We start from the raw sequence: 10987 nt of genomic DNA, 5'->3' as shown, positions 1-10987 counted from the left end.
CATGGTAAGTGTGTTATAATGCAAAGAACAGGAGCACTGGAGTCAGTCAGCTGTGTCCAAATCCTGTTTCTGATGCTTTGTGACCAGGAGGAAACTGCTAATCATTTGTTGGATTCATGTGAGATACCTTTCAGCTCTAGAAATGGATCCTAAGACTGTTTGTTGTTGTACAGTTTTTTCAGTTTTGTTAGACTCTTCTTGACCCCTTTGTGGGGTTTTCTTGGCAGAGACAGTGGAATATTTTGCCATTTCCTTCTTCAACTTGTTTTCCAGATGGGGAAAATGAGGCAAACCAGGTGAAGTGACTTGCCCAGAGTCACACAGTTATCGAGTCTGATGCTCTCTGGTTTTCCTGACTCCAAGCTCTGCCACCTAGCTACTCTAAGATTGTTACCAAACAATAATAATTCCTTTATTATCATGTCTTTCTTTTATCAATATATATGTACTCACATAGTACTCTAATGACTATCCCCTAAGGGTCCATGAATCACTTTGATATGATAAAATGATCCTTCTACTTGAATTTCACCATATCACAATTCACCTCCAGAGTAGTACATCTCCCTTCAAGCAAAGCAAATAGCAGAAATCCATTTTGACAATGAAACGGTTAGGAGCAGATTATTCACTACACTAAAAGATTCCCAATAGAATCCCTTTAAAGCAGAAATTAAAAGAGGATTTGATTTACAGAAATTTGATTAATCCACAACTTTTCAGGGACACATTTACTGTATAGAATAAGAATCCATTTACATATATGAGAATATAAAGTCATCAATAAATTTTATTATTCAGTTTTAACTATGAGGTTTTTATTATGTGTGTATGAATTTATAATTTAGAAAAGAGAAACAAAGGAGTTATGAAGACAGTCACCTCTTTTTCACTTTAGAGAAAGCTTTAATAAAGGCATGGAAATTGGAGGAAAATCTGAAGTCAGAAAAGGGAGAGCAAAGAGAAGAAAAATATACATGATAAAAAGGGGCATTATGAGAAAAGGTCCAGAGACGGGGGGAATTCTTAGTGGGTGAATCTTGGGGGTTTGTATAGAAATTTTTTGGGGGAGCTGCAATTTCAGGGAGTGAGGAGTATGTATTTGTGATTTTATCATTATAATGAACACCCAGTTGGAAATTCCCTTTATTGATGCTAACTGGCAGCTCCTTTTAGAGTTGGAGTCACCTGGAAGCCCAAAGATCTAAGTGACTTTGTAGCTACAAAGCATCAGAATAAAGATTTGAACCCAGCTCTTCACTCAAAATTCAACATTTTACCTGCTTTTCCTTACTTCCTTTTTTAGATAATTTAATAAAGAAACTTAGTTGGAACTGAAGGAGATGAGAAAGTGAATGAAGAACTGTCAAGAATATTTTCAGTAGAAGAGTGATAAGCAGCATTATTTTTATTCAATAAAATATTTTATTGCAATGAATCTTTAATTTCACTGATGTGGGTCCCCTTTGTAATGATGTAGATCAGAGATACTAAACTTCAGTATGAACCAAACTGAAATTTTACTGTAAAAAGTTTAACAAAATACATCATATTTTTGTGAATTTCATAATACATAATATGTAAAATTTTATATATTTTATTATATTTTAATAAAACATAGATAATATTATAATAATTTGTGGTTTTCTAAGTCAATATGAAATCGGTAAGGATCCATTCTATTTGAATTTTAAACTACTGGTATAGATCATTCAACATCTACCCATGTCTATGCACTCTGAACAACCAGGTCAGAATACTTTGGGATTTCCTCTAGATATCCTGACATAGTGTAGATCCTATTGAAGCATCCAGCCTGTTATCTTTTTTATCTTTTGCTCTTGGTATATATCTACTATTTATCTCCTTTTCTAAATCATTGATTTCATTTCTCAGTTCTTTGGAAGCAATTCCATAACTTGCAATCATAAAATGCTCGTGTTCAAAGGATGGACCTTTGTTTGGGGGAAGGATTTGATATCATTAAAAACAACTTGTCAATTTCTAAATACCCTTTATATCCATCAGTAGACAATATGCTTAGTTATCATAAACTTATAGTCTAATGAAAGGGAGACCCAAAATAAATCCTTACACATTAAATTCAGCAAGATATATATGCATGTATTTCTATTTAGATCTATTTTGGAACTTCATATCGCATTCTGAAATATGATTTTTCATTGAAGTAGGAAACTTTTGCTATAGAAACTCCCTCAACTAAACTGCTTCCTAGGGTATTAGAGAGTTTCCTTAAATAGTTAGAGATTAAATGGGTGGCCCAGAGACACGTGGACAGTGTATCTCTGCAACAACATTTGAACTTAGATCTTGCTAACTCCTTGTCTGGGACACCACATCTCTATATCGTCTCTGTCTATTTGTTCTGTTCACCTGTCTGCCTGTCTTCATTATCTCTCCAAAGGCAGATAAAGGCTAAGTGATTGGCAATTTGAGAAAGAAAGACTGGACAGGAATGATTGGAATACCTGGGAATTCGAAATTCTTGAGCACAAGAGTGTGATCAGAAGATTAACAAGCCTGGAGAGTGCAGTTTATATTCTCTACAGGGTTGAGAGCTATAAGGGACAGATGTTTAACTTGGAAAAGAGAAGGCCCAGAAGAGAGATATTATCTGTCTTTATATACTTACAGGTTTACCACAAAGAAAAGGAATTCAACTTTTCTCTTTGGATATAGAAGGCAAAACTAGAAGCGATGGGTCATGAGGGCAAAGAGGCGAATTGAAACAATATCAGAAAAAAAATCACAATTAGATCGACTGATAAATAGAGTGATTCACCTCAGACTCTCCATGATCAGAAAGTCTTAAGCAAGAACCAGATGATGACTTGTCAGTGTTGTTGTGGAGGAAACAACAATGGTATCAGTTAGTGTAGATGGTTTCTGAGAGATCTTACAACAGGACATTCTGTAATTCTGTAATCCGTTGTTTGTGAATAATAAAATTGAGGCTCCAAAAGGAAAAGTAATTAGTCCTGCGATCACACATGTCAGAAGTAGATGTACTGTACATGGGAGTCCAGAGTCCCCACTGGTGGGCATCCCATTTAACAAATTAACTAAGATCATTAATTTTTAATCATTAACATTTACTAAATATAAGTCGGTGATAATCATATAACATTTCTCCCACAAACTAGGGACATGCATACAATGCAATGATTATTGACTAGCTGACTACATAGACCACAGTTTAGTGCACAGTGAGCTCATCAACTCTTCATTTGCCCAATCCCCCATCCTATCTCTCCTATACACATTTCCTCAACTCTTCTCAAATATTTTGTACTCAAACCCCCCAAGCTTCCTTGGAACCATCTCATCTCCAGTTTGGACACTCAATTCCTCTTAAACTTATCTGCCTTGCAGAATAGTCCCTTTTTTTTTTAAATTTAATAGCCTTTTATTTACAGGATATAAACATGGGTAACTTTACAGCATTAACAATTGCCAAACCTCTTGTTCCAATTTTTCACCTCTTACCCCCCCACCCCCTCCCCTAGATGGCAGGATGACCAGTAGATGTTAAATATATTAAAATATAAATTAGATACACAATAAGTATACATGACCAAAACGTTATTTTGCTGTAGAAAAAAGAATCAGACTCTGAAATATTGTACAATTAGCTTGTGAAGGAAATCAAAAATGCAGGTGTGCATAAATATAGGGATTGGGAATTCAATGTAATGGTTTTTAGTCATCTCCCAGAGTTCTTTTTCTGGGCATAGCTAGTTCAGTTCATTACTGCTCCTAGAAATGATTTGGTTGATCTCGTTGCTGAGGATGGCCTGATCCATCAGAACTGGTCATCATATAGTATTGTTGTTGAAGTATATAATGATCTCCTGGTCCTGCTCATTTCACTCAGCATCAGTTCGTGTAAGTCTCTCCAGGCCTTTCTGAAATCATCCTGTTGGTCATTTCTTACAGAACAGTAATATTCCATAATATTCATATACCACAATTTATTCAGCCATTCTCCAACTGATGGACATCCATTCAGTTTCCAGTTTCTAGCCACTACAAAAAGGGCTGCCACAAACATTCGTGCACATACAGGTCCCTTTCCCTTCTTTATAATCTCTTTGGGATATAATCCCAGTAGTAACACTGCTGGATCAAAGGGTATGCACAGTTTGATAACTTTTTGAGCATAGTTCCAAACTACTCTCCAAAATGGTTGGATTCGTTCACAACTCCACCAACAATGCATCAATGTCCCAGTTTTCCCGCATCCCCTCCAACAATCATCATTATTTTTTCCTGTCATCTTAGCCAATCTGACAGGTGTGTAGTGGTATCTTAGAGTTGTCTTAATTTGCATTTCTCTGATTAATAATGACTTGGAGCATCTTTTCATATGACTAGAAATAGTTTCAATTTCTTCATCTGAGAATTGTCTGTTCATATCCTTTGACCATTTTTCAATTGGAGAATGGCTTGATTTTTTATAAATTAGAGTTAATTCTCTATATATTTTGGAAATGAGGCCTTTATCAGAACCTTTGACTGTAAAAATATTTTCCCAGTTTATTGCTTCCCTTCTAATCTTGTCTGCATTAGTTTTGTTTGTACAAAAACTTTTCAGTTTGGTATAATCGAAATTTTCTATTTTGTGATCAGTAATGATCTCTAGTTCTGCTTTGGTCATAAAGACCTTCCACTTCCACAGGTCTGAGAGGTAAACTATCCTATGTTCCTCTAATTTATTAATAATTTCATTCTTTATGCCTAGGTCATGAACCCATAGTCCCTTTTTTCTATCCCACACACCAACCCAGCCATTCTTACCATAAATCCTGATCCATTGCATTCTCTTATAATTCCTGGATAGGTTTCTACAGCCCAAAAGCTGAATTCTTTACTAGTTTCAGGGGACCTTGGATGAGTGGCTCCCCAAGGTCTAGGAGCTGCTGTACTTCTTTCTTCCTCCTCATTTCAATCTCTGCATCCCTGACTCAACAATTATCCTGTTTCATGAATTTTCCCCTGCTTACAACCATGCTAAGATGTCCCTAGTCCTAAAAGAAACCCATTTCCTTGATTCTGCCACCTGACCAACATTCCATGTGTAGTTGGTACAATAAACAGATGAAGAGATGAAATGAATGAACTGAACGCACCTAAGGATTTGGAGCATGAGACCCCATGAGAGGCAGAATGGTTTAGTGCATAGAAAGCTGGCCTTGAAACCAGAACAACTTAGTTACAAATCTTTCCTTTGGCATAAATTGTTTATTGTTGGGAAAGCCACTGTACCTCTCTTCCTGTTAAAGATTAGTCCTATTTCTATGACTTTTTAAATTTACATGTTCATTGTAGGTGTCTTTTTAAGTCTAAAAGGGAGCTACCATGTGGAGCTTGATCAAAGAGTGATTCCATCGAAATCTGAATCGACCGGAGTTTCAGATAATGATTGAAATGGACACGGATTGTTTTTTTGAGGGACTATTCTCAAATAAACTTTGAAAACTTCTCAAATACATCTTTCTTTATTTTTTCATTCTGTGTTATTAAGTCTCTCACTTGCTCCTAGTGATTTGTTTTTAGGTCAAACCATCCTTATGCATATATTAATTAAGGGTATTTCCTACAAAAATGATAAGCACCAGAAAATGTCGAGTATTTCGCCTTTACTGGATTTTGACAGGATGGTTGGTAGTGTCCCTAGCAAACACTGGGACATTTTTTCCTGACTTTATGACTTATATAGAAAGGTTTCCCTCATCCCTTAACTATTGTGTCACTTTAACAATATGTAGGAGACAGCATCTTTTTAACCCTGTTCTAGTTAAGACTCTGTCAGACTCTCTATTGCTTAAACTATATTTTCAGGAGCAAAAATTCAGCCTAAAAATTCCTCTGGGCCAAAACATAGCCTCAGGCCTATTATGCTAAGAGGGTCTCAGAATCTGGCTGAACCATTTCTGAATCTGTTGTAGGGATTTGGGAGCATCTTCTGCTGGGCTGTGGGGAGTTCTCCTGCCGTTGTTTAGCTTCCTTTTTTGTGGACAAGCACTTTATTCCCAAAAAAATCCAACTCCCAAGTTCATTAGTTTCATAATTAGTACAGGGCTCAGGGCAATCTGAGGGCCTCAGAACGAAGGGCTATTAACGGCCAGCGAGCCCTCACCGAGGAGAGCAACGAATGGCCGGGTTTTCATGACATTTTACTGCCTCCACCCTGAAACAGATGGGATTCCAGAGCTAACCGGCCTCTGTTGAGATGAATGAGATTCCAAAGCTATTAGCACATTGGCACAGAAATAGGCAGGGCTCGGGAGCAGAAGCGCTCCTACAGAAACAAAGGAGACTACGGAGTTTTCTGTCCCTGCGTGCCTATTAACGGGGAGCACTCGTTACCAAACTCTGTTCCTTCCTGGGAAGGCTACATTACAGATCAGGTGGCATTTTTTTCAGGCACATGTAGGAATCTTGAGGATTTTATCAGTGATTAAATGCAGTTTGTTCTACTGGGTATGGCTTCACCAACATCATGCTCACGAGGGGTAAGAGTTCATCTATTAAAGATGTGCTGGACTTAGCTTGGACAGGAGCTGATTGTTAAATTTTTGGAGTGAACTTTTTCTTGTCAGAAATGGACAGATCAGAGCTTTAACTTATTGTTTTGTTGATTTCCAGCATTAAGAAGGTGATGGAAAAAATGTTAGTGCAAAGGAAATGTAAATGTGTGTCAGTAGGCTGCTGTTTTAGTTTAGTTTTTTTTTTTGGGGGGGGTGGAGCTGGTTGTTGAATAGCTCTTAATATACCACTGGAAACCAATTCAATTCAGTCAAATGTAAGGAGTCAGTTGGTATGTAGGAAAGAGGGATGAGAGTTTGGTTTCTAATTACAATCAGTTAGCTGTTTGCATATTGCCTCTTTCATTAGAAAGTAAGATCCTTGAGGACAGGGACAGCATTTTCACCTTTCTTTTTGTCCCCAGCATTTGAACACAGTTGCTTGAATGTTGTCTCCCCCATCTGACTGTGACTTCTTGACAACAGTTTTTGTCTTTATTTCTCCATCACTTAGTGCAGTTCCTGGTACACCGTGGGTGCTTAATAAATGCTGATTGTTGGTTGACTGATCACTCTGGGCTCATGTGGTGGCAAGTACCTGCAGTGCCAGTTGCTCAGAGGGATGGGGTACGGCTTGAGCCTCCCCCCCCACCCCAGCAGGACTTCTGGCTGCAGTGTGCTGGGCCGATCGGATGTCTGCACTAAGTTCAGCATCAATAGGGTGACCCCATGGGAGCAGGGGACCAGCAGGTTGCCTAAGGAGGGGTGAACTACTCAGGTTGGAGATGGAGCAGGTCAAAACCCCGAGGGTGATCACTAAGGTTCAGCTTCCATGTGTATCCTGGGAACATTGATAACCTCTCTGCACCCAAGTTTCTCACTTAGATGATAGACTGAATGGTCCTTTCCAACAGAAAATCTAAGATTCAATTTAAAAGATATTTATTGGGTTCCTGGTATATGTAAAGCACTGTGTGGATGTCAGGGATATTTTTAAAAAGTTGAAACAAAAGGAAAACAGCCCCAAATCACCATTTGAAGAGCCAACAAGCACGAGAAAAGCTAATTTAGTAAAACTAAAATGTGTCTGATGCTCCTGTTTGGAAGACTCACAAGATCAAAGAAAATTGAAAGGAAAAGCTTTTACATGAAAGGAAAAAAGGGAAGTCCAAGAAAGCCTTCAGCCTTTCTTTCTTTCCTCCAGGAAGAGATCAGCACCAATTCTCCTGTGCAGGTGGATTGGCGCGGCCTCCATACTGCTGTGCACATCTGGCAGACAGGTGAATGACTCTATATTCCTAAGCTTGCTATTTAGAGCCATGTGCTGAGAGCTCTGTAGCTGTTTCTGGGAGAAAGGAAGAAGAAATCTTCACGGCTAGGTCATAACACTGGAAGAAAAAAGCCAAACAGCTGATGAGTCTGAACCAAAGCACTTTCCCCAATAGGATCTCCACTTAATCTACCTATTTACTTAGCTAGTCATTTTAGAGAACACACAAGTATTAGTTAGAATAATATGGCTATGGGAAAGGTTGAATTTAATCCCCAAAGCTTGAAAACAGATGTTTTTGCAAGTGAGTAGTTGTTTCAGGGTAAATGGACCAAAAGAATATGGCAAAAGACAAAATGAGCCTGGCATTTTGCTGGGTCAGGAACATGGCTACAGATGAAGTTGGATGCTCCTATTCTTGGTAGTCCTAGAGCATTCAACACTCATTCTCTCCACCTGCTACTTCCATCTTATACTTTTTTGGATGTAGTTGCTATTTTTCATCCCCTTAATAAGTTGAAATTAAATCCCTTTTTTTAGAAGACAAGTTGACATTGCAGTATAAAGGTGACCCTGGATTCTCAAGAATAGTGGAACACAAATTCTGAAAAGGCTGACTGAGCTGGAAAGGCTTTGAGAGTGGCTACAGCGAAGGACTTGGGAGTCAATTGGGATAAATCTAGTTCAGAACCCAATGTTGGGAAAGACTGAAGACAAAAGGGGAAGAGGATAGAAGAGGGTGAAATTCATAGACAGTGTCATGGTAGCAATGACCATGACTCGGACAGACTTCGGAGAGTTAGCGGAAGACAGAAGTCTGTCCAGTTCATGGTCATTATTTCATTAGAGTGATGACTCTCCCTTGGCCTTTGGTCCATAGGGTCATAAAGAGTCAGTTTAACAGAATGACCAAATAACAACTTGTTGAGTTCTGAGATGCACCTTTCCAGGTAGGTCTCCAAGTGAAATAATTTACAATTTTTTGGTTACAATAACTCTTGCAGACCATCCATTAAATCTGAAAGGTAGGGAGAGCAATCACTCTGACGAAACCCCAGTTCTTGATGACTCAAAATCCCAGATTTTATAGATGGTGTTCCTTAGGCCTAGAGAGGAAAGCTACTCATTTAAAGTCATACACAAGGACACACATACGGCAAGTGATGGGGCTGAGAGCTGAACCACAGATTCAGGGCTTTCCCCAGCATACATTACTCCCTCCCTGATTGGGCCTCAGGCCTAGTTGGATCCACCCAGAATCTCCTAATACCTTGATCTGACTCCTTACTACAAGTTCTTCCTGTAAACACAGCTGGTCTCTGTGCAACTGAGTGTGGGGTCATATATTTCCTCATGCATTAAAGAGTAATTGCCTGGGAATTACATAGAACACTATTTGGTGTGTATTAATTATCTTCAGTTCCCTTTCTTATGTTGAGCAAAAACATCAGCCTTAACTCAGCACAAACATTTATGGCTGGCTACATTTCACCGATGGGCCCTCGCAGCTCAGAGCCAACAAAAAACATGGAGGAACTCATGAGGAGAATAGAAAAGACTACAGAATCTACCAGGAAGAGCTTGAAAGCTTTGTGGTGATGCCAGAATTTTTTCAAGGCAGCTGACATCCATACTGCATCCTACTTTTTAATCTAGTGATCCCCTTTCTTCCCTTAAAACCATGACCACAGTGTTGGGGAGTCACATTTTGACTTCCCCACCTTAATTTGAGTCCTTATTGCCTTCTCATATCTTAGTCCTTTTTTTAATTAAAGCTTTTTATTTTAAAAATAAATACATGGATGATTTTCAGCATTCACTCTTACAAAATCTTGAGTTCTATTTTTTTCCTCCCTTTCCCTCACCCCTCCCCAGACGGCAAGTGATCCAGTGTATGCTAAACATGTGCAATCCCTTTACACATATTTCTACAAATATCATGCTGCACAAGAAAAATCAGATCAGAAAGGGAAAAATGAGAAAGAAAACGAAAAGCAAGCGAACAACAACAAAAAGAAGGAAAGTGCTATGTTGTGATCCACATTCATTTCCCACAGTCCTCTCTCTCTCTGGGTGCAGATGGTTCTCTTCGTCACAAGACTATTGAAACTGGCCCATGTCTTGTCTTTTTAATCAGCAGCAGAACTGCTTAAGAAACTGGGCTTGACCGATGGATGCTAGTAAGTAACCTCATGAGGAAGCCAGCATTATGTAGGATAGCGATATTTTTGCTAAGAAAAACCTCAAATGGGGTCATCAAGAGTCAAACATGACTGAAAAATAATTGAACAACAACCACAAAAAAGACAGCAGGAGCAAAGTTTTCGACTACCCTAGAGAGTCAGAGTCATCCAATATCAGACTTTAAAGTGACCTAGGAGTTCCACCAATGTCCAAAGAAGAATCCTACCCACAACATATAAAAGGAGTCTGGTTTTTCGCTTGAAGGTTTCCATTAAGGAAGGACCCTTCTCTCCTTGGGTAGAGCCTTCTACTTTGGGATAGCTCAGATTGTTAGGAAGTTTTCCCTTATACTCAATTTATATGTGCCTCCCTGAGAACTCTACTCATTCTGTTCTCTGGAGTCCTCTTCTACAGACCGACCCTGCAAATACTGAGGACCACCGTCCTCCCTTCTTCCTCTCCCATACCTCCCCAAGTTTTCTTTTTCTTAGGTTAAACATCCCCAGTTCCATCAGTTGGTTTTCATATTTCATGATCTCAAGGCTCTTCATCATCCTCATTAATCTATCCTGGATGTTGTTCCCCAAACTGAACTTTCAGAAGTGCCCCTGCCTTTTAGGTCATAGACCCAATTCCCTTTGTGTTTTCTAAGATTATGCTTTCTTAATTGGATGTTATTACTGTAATTTTGACTAATTTAGAATTTTTAGTCTAATAAAACATGGAGATCATTTCCTTATATTCTTAGCTGTGCCTGCCAAAAGTCACACTTGAGGAATCTATTTTTTGAACCTAAATGTGGACTTCACATTTAGCCCTATGAACAATATTCTTATTAGAGCCAACCTAATATTATATCCTGAAAACCTTACATCTGTCATTTAATATATTAGTTTTCTTCTCAGCTCTGTAAAATTGATATGCATGTCATTTATGACTTCATGTGAGTTGTTGATAAAATATATTAAAACAGTATAGAGACAAG

Source organism: Sarcophilus harrisii, chromosome 5, assembly GCF_902635505.1.
Source record: "Sarcophilus harrisii chromosome 5, mSarHar1.11, whole genome shotgun sequence".
In the NCBI taxonomy this organism is placed as follows: Eukaryota; Metazoa; Chordata; class Mammalia; order Dasyuromorphia; family Dasyuridae; genus Sarcophilus; species Sarcophilus harrisii.
Note: the sequence above shows the minus strand (reverse complement) of the source record.